A 6,000-nucleotide genomic window follows, 5' to 3' on the forward strand; every position below is an offset into this window, starting at 1 on the left:
TTAGGCGTGCTCTGGAACAGGTTGAGAAGATCGAAGCCTTTTATAATTCTGCTTCTCCATTCAGGGTAAAAGTCCAAGGTAGACAACCCATTCGCGTATGTGCTGGTACTCTCTCCATGGTTCCTGTTACCTGCCCCCAGTTAGATTCTGTGGAGTTTCTCCTTGAGCCTCTTGATCGCCCTGATGGACACCTTCCTGAGGGTCTACTTCTGTCCCCTGCCTGGGTTTCAGCCAAGGATGGCTTGTTATATGCCCCAATTGTTAATGTTAGCAGTTCAGATGTTTGGCTTCCACCACGTCATGTGATTGGCACAGTACAACCTGGAACCGTAACTTCCATAACGACCTCATCTTCTGTTTCAATCAGCCCGTCTTGGGATGAGTGCTCTGCTTTCGTGTCTGTTCAAGAAGCTATTTCCAGGCCCAAGTCTTCCCATGACTTTCTATCTGACATTGAAGGATTGAGTGAAGAACAAATGGCAGCGGCGAGTTCACTTTTTGACAGATACTCTGATATCTTTGCCCAAACCGAAGGAGATTTGGGGTGTACTACTTTAATGACTCATGAGATTCCACTGGGGGATGAAGTTCCAGTTCGCCAACCTTATCGACGTATCCCTCCCTCTCAATATGAAGCAGTCAAGCTCCATATCCAGCAACTTTTAGAGAGTAAAGTGATTAGAAACAGCACCAGTCCATACTCATCCCCCATTGTCCTGGTTACCAAAAAGGATGGGAGCCTTCGGTTATGTGTAGATTATCGACAGCTAAATGCTAAGACCCGTCGTGATGCTTACCCTCTTCCCAAGATCGAGGAGTCCTTGGATGCTCTAGCCGGTGCAAAATGGTTCTCGACCCTGGATTTAGCCAGTGGCTATAACCAAGTTCCCGTGTTGGAAAAAGACAAGTGTAAAACTGCCTTTTGCACTCCATTTGGCTTGTTTGAATTCAATCGTATGCCTTTTGGACTTTGTAACGCCCCAGCTACTTTTCAGCGGCTCATGGAGCGCATGTTTGGCGATTGTCGCTACCAGTCTGTCTTATTATACCTTGACGATGTGATTGTGTTTTCATCTAGTGTCGAACAGCATCTGGAACGGCTAGCGGAAGTGTTCTCTCGCCTCCAGAAACAAGGGCTCAAAGTCAAATTGTCAAAGTGTCACTTTTTCCAGCGGCAAGTGAACTATCTTGGGCATGTCGTGTCAAGAGAAGGCGTGGCCACAGACCCGGCTAAGATCGAAGTAGTGAGAGAGTGGAAAAGGCCCTCACATCTTGCAGAACTACGTTCCTTTCTTGGTTTTGCCAGCTATTATCGGCGCTTTGTAGAAGGGTTCTCCAAGTTAGCTGCTCCTCTACACCAGCTGGTTGGGAAACTTGCAGGTGCGCGCCGAAAAGGGAAAACTCCACCTGTCCCGTTGGCAGCTTCTTGGGACGAAGTATGTGAATCTGCTTTTCAGTCACTGAAAGAGCGACTTACATCAGCCCCAGTGTTGGCTTATGCAGATTTCAGCAAGCCTTTTATCGTAGAGGTAGATGCCAGCCATGGCGGGTTGGGAGCAGTTCTTTCCCAAGAACACGAGGGCAAGGTACGTCCAATTGCTTTTGCCAGCAGAGGACTGAGGCCCGCGGAGCGGAACATGGAGAACTACAGTTCAATGAAGTTGGAACTTCTTGCCGTTAAGTGGGCAGTAACTGAGAAATATCGTGAGTATTTGCTGGGAAACGAGTTCACCATTTTAACAGATAACAATCCTTTGAGTCATCTTCAGACTGCAAAGCTTGGAGCCATCGAGCAACGCTGGGCAGCGCAACTGGCCGCTTTCAATTTTAAAATTAAGTATCGTCCTGGGAAAAGTAATCAAAATGCTGATGCCTTGTCCAGGCAGTATGTGGAGCGTTTCGCCGTTGGAACAGAGGTCCCACCACTGAGATTTGAGGTCTTGGAGAGTGAACCAGCAACGGTAGAGGCGCGTCAGTGTAGAGAGATGGTGGCCTTCGCTGGACGTTCCCCATTAGACTTGCGCTTGTTGCAAGAGGCAGATCCAGTCATCGGGCCAGTGTGCAAATTCCGTAAGGAAGGGCGGTATCCTAGAACAGAGGAGCGAGAAGCCCTGTCCAGTCCAACTAAGGCTCTTTTTCGGCAGTGGAATCGTTTGCTGGAGAAAGAAGGAGTCTTGTATCGAGCTGTCCACCCGCCTGGGGGCGAACCAGAAACATGTCAACTGCTCCTTCCAACACACTTGCAAGAAGAAGTCCTGATTAGTGTTCATAATGATCATGGGCACCAAGGAATGGAGAGAACACTCAAACTGCTTCAGAACCGCTGTTTTTGGCCTGGTATGTCCAAAGATGTGGAGAGATGGTGTCAGCAGTGCCAAAGGTGTGTACTAGGTAAAGCCGTTCAACCAAAGATTCGAGCATTCCAAGGCACGCTACAAGCAACTCGGCCTCATGAGATCCTAGCCATCGATTTTACCCTGTTGGAACCGGCAAGTGATGGAAGGGAAAATGTGTTGGTTCTTACTGATGTTTTTACCAAATATACTCAAGCCATTCCTACGAGAGATCAACGAGCAAGTACAGTGGCCAAGGTGTTAGTTCAACACTGGTTTCACCGCTTTGGCGTACCTTCCCGCATCCACTCAGACCAAGGTAGAAACTTTGAAAGCACCTTGATTCAGCAGCTGTGCAAGATGTATGGGGCCCAGAAGAGTAGGACCACTGCATATAGGCCTCAAGGGAATGGCCAATGTGAACGATTCAACCGGACACTGCATGACCTACTACGAACATTGCCACAATCAGAAAAAAGACATTGGCCTGAGTATCTGTCTCAGTTAGTCTTTGCTTATAATACCACTCCTCACCAAACCACAGGAAAGACCCCATATTATCTCATGTTCGGGTATGAGCCAAAGCTTCCTGTTGATTTTCTGCTGGGGACTGCGGATGATGCACAACAAGAGGACACCTTAGATGACTGGATTTGGAAACATCAGCAAAGTTTGAGGCTGGCTCGGGAGCAAGTGAGTGAAAGAGCAAAGAAAAGGGCTCAACAGCGGAACCAGAAGCATAATGATCGGGTAAATGACCCTGGCTTTGAAGACGGGCAGCTGGTGTACAAAAGGAACCATGTGCCTGGCCGAAACAAAATACAAGATTATTGGAACTCTCAAGTGTACAGGGTGGTCCGGAGACCGGCCAAAGGAGTTGTTTACTCTGTAGTCCCTGCCTTTGAGGAGGGCCCAGTCCAGCAGGTACATCGGACAGAGTTGAGAGCAGTCCCTGAAGGGCAACGACTGGTGCCAGTGGAGGCCCCATCTACACCCAGTTCTGTGACCTCAGAAAGTGAGATAGAGGAACTGTCAGAATCCCTAATCCTATGCGTGGAAGGGAGCCAGGAGGATGTTGATGCCCCAGAGGGTGGAGTTCTACATGAAGTAGATGTCCCAGTTGATAACATGCCCATTCGACGCTCAAGTAGGTCTACAGCAGGCCAACATGCAAATCCCTTTAGACTCCCCCGTACAGTGTGTTTAGGAACCATGCGAGAGGAGGCCTAGTACGGGTATGTTCAGAGCGGCAATCGTCGGGACGCCGATTCCTTTGGAGGGGGTGTAATGTAGCCAGTGGTACTTGGGGGCTGTGGTTAATGGGTTGCGAGTCGGCATTGGCTGGGCTTCCCGGGTTTTTTGTGGACAGGCCGATATATGGGCAGCTACGGGGTCCTGTTAGCAGAAGTAGCTAAGCTAGCCAAACCTACGGCGTGTGTGGGATCAGCGCGAGTCACTGCAACGAAGCCAGAGTTTGAGACTGAGAGGCTGGTTGGAGCTGCGTGTGCGTGAGTGCTGGCTTGTGTGTATTGCAGCACAGAGAGTAACACAGAGCTCAGAAGTAACTAAAGGTATGTTGCTGTGTAATTCCCCCCTCTTTGTGTGTTCTTTTTATCTTAAATACTTGACTAGTAATTTAGCCTTGTGCTTAGGCTAGCTGAGAACTGCACTATGGTCATAAGAAGTTGACTGGGAGAACGATAGAATTGCTGCCTGTGAATGGGGTATGTATCTTTTAACATCCGTCTGATACTGTGCATATTTTAATAGACTGATGGATTTAACTCATTGATATGGTGCTTGTGTCGTGTATTTTCTTGTTAGAACCATTTAAAGCTAACATGCTATGTTCTCTTGCCCCTTCCGTTAAACAGATTCCAGTGTGTTTTTAATGGGGCTAGCTGCTGTTTTCTTTTTGTTTTAATTTCTTTTATGTAGCTATTTTTTACTAGGTCACTACGAGTTTTATGATTAGAGGTGAAATATAAGTGCTGTTTTCTCTTACCAAACACTTAGGTTTATTTTTTTTACTATTTTAACTGCTGCTCTGACTCCTAGAGTATATAACAATTGTTTAATTGTTATTCGTAGTGATATTTTGCCTAGGGGGGTCTGGCTACAACTAAATATCATAGGTTTACTTAGATCCGGGTAATGAGACCACTATCCACTCAGTAATTGTAGTGGTGTGCAGTGATCACTCATTTGATTTGCAGTGGAATTTTCATATTACTAGTATTGGGTTTTCTTTATCTTTTATTGGAATTATAGTCACTACTGAGTGGTTTAGCTGTCCCATCCCTAACCTGGATATTTTCCGTTATGATTAGTTGTTTATTTATATTTAGTTGGTAATTAAAGATTTCTGTTTTATTTTCTTCTTTGAGATTTACAATCATTATTTTTCTTGCTTGCCTGTCAACCTTGTGTGACCAAACTCTGTAATAAAGGAAATTTATATTTTTCTTAAAGCAACCTGTGTGTATCGATCTTTCAGAGCTCCCCTTGCTCTAGGAATAAACTAAGGGGTGGCGTAGTCGGATTTTGTTAAATAGCCCAAAAGGAGGGGTACGGGCCACATATTTGGCGTAGTCGGCAGGATCTATTTGGTCACTGTTAGGTTGGCTGACAAGATTTTTGTTTTTTTGGTTTGTTTGGTGGAGCAGAGCAGCATTAGTTTAGCCTTTTAGAGAAAACAGCAGCTAGTTACCAGTGTGAGGGACCAAGCCGACGGCGAGAATGGACGACGAACTACAGAGATTGAGAGAGCAGGTGGAGCATCTGCGGACAGAGAACCAGAGACTATCTGTAGTACGATCTGCAGGTGCAGAAGCTGGTGATGCTCAACCAGTACGACGGGAGCAGGCATTCTACATTCCAAGGGAAAGGAAGTGCCCCAAATTCTCTGGCTCCATGAGTTCAGGTGGTCTTTCCATTGAAGAGTGGGTAGAAGAAGCTCAGAGTTGTATTAGATCAAAGCATATGTCTGACTTTGACAAAGCAATGTTTCTGTATGATCATTTAGAGGGAGAAGCTCGTAATGAGATTAAATATAGACCTTCAGCAATTAAAGAAAGCTACCTCGAAATAATTACTGTTTTACAAGCAATATATGGGTGTAGCAAGTCTTATGTTTACTGGCAGCAGCGCTTCTTTGATAGGAGGCAAAGGGAGGGAGAGTCTGTATTTGAGTTTTCACATGCTTTGATGGAGTTAATGGAAAGGGTCAAACAGTGTAACAGTGGTTCCATTGCCAATGCTGATATGGTGTTAAGAGACCAATTTTGTGAAAATGTAATGGATCATGCTTTGTGCAGAGAACTCAAGAGGTTGGTGCGGGCGGACGGGCAGCTTTCACTTTTGGATGTGCGGGAGGAGGCTATGAGGTGGTTGGAGGAGGATCGGCCTAGGAGTCGTGGTAGGAGTCCACGTGTGGCGATACGGGATAATGAGGTTGAGTTCATTTCACAGTGTGATTCAGTAACTTCACATTCTTCTGAATTAGCTGAGTTAAAAGATCTAGTTTTAAAACAGCAAGCACAATTAGATATGCTAACTAGACGCTTAGCACCTCTAGATAGTAATTCCCACACCGCTCCACCTAGAGATGGGCGGTTTAGACGCACCTCTGATGGCCGGCCGATTTGTGTTAGGTGCGATAGACCTG

This window comes from Brachyhypopomus gauderio, chromosome 2 (assembly GCF_052324685.1).
Source record: "Brachyhypopomus gauderio isolate BG-103 chromosome 2, BGAUD_0.2, whole genome shotgun sequence".
Lineage (NCBI taxonomy): Eukaryota > Metazoa > Chordata > Actinopteri > Gymnotiformes > Hypopomidae > Brachyhypopomus > Brachyhypopomus gauderio.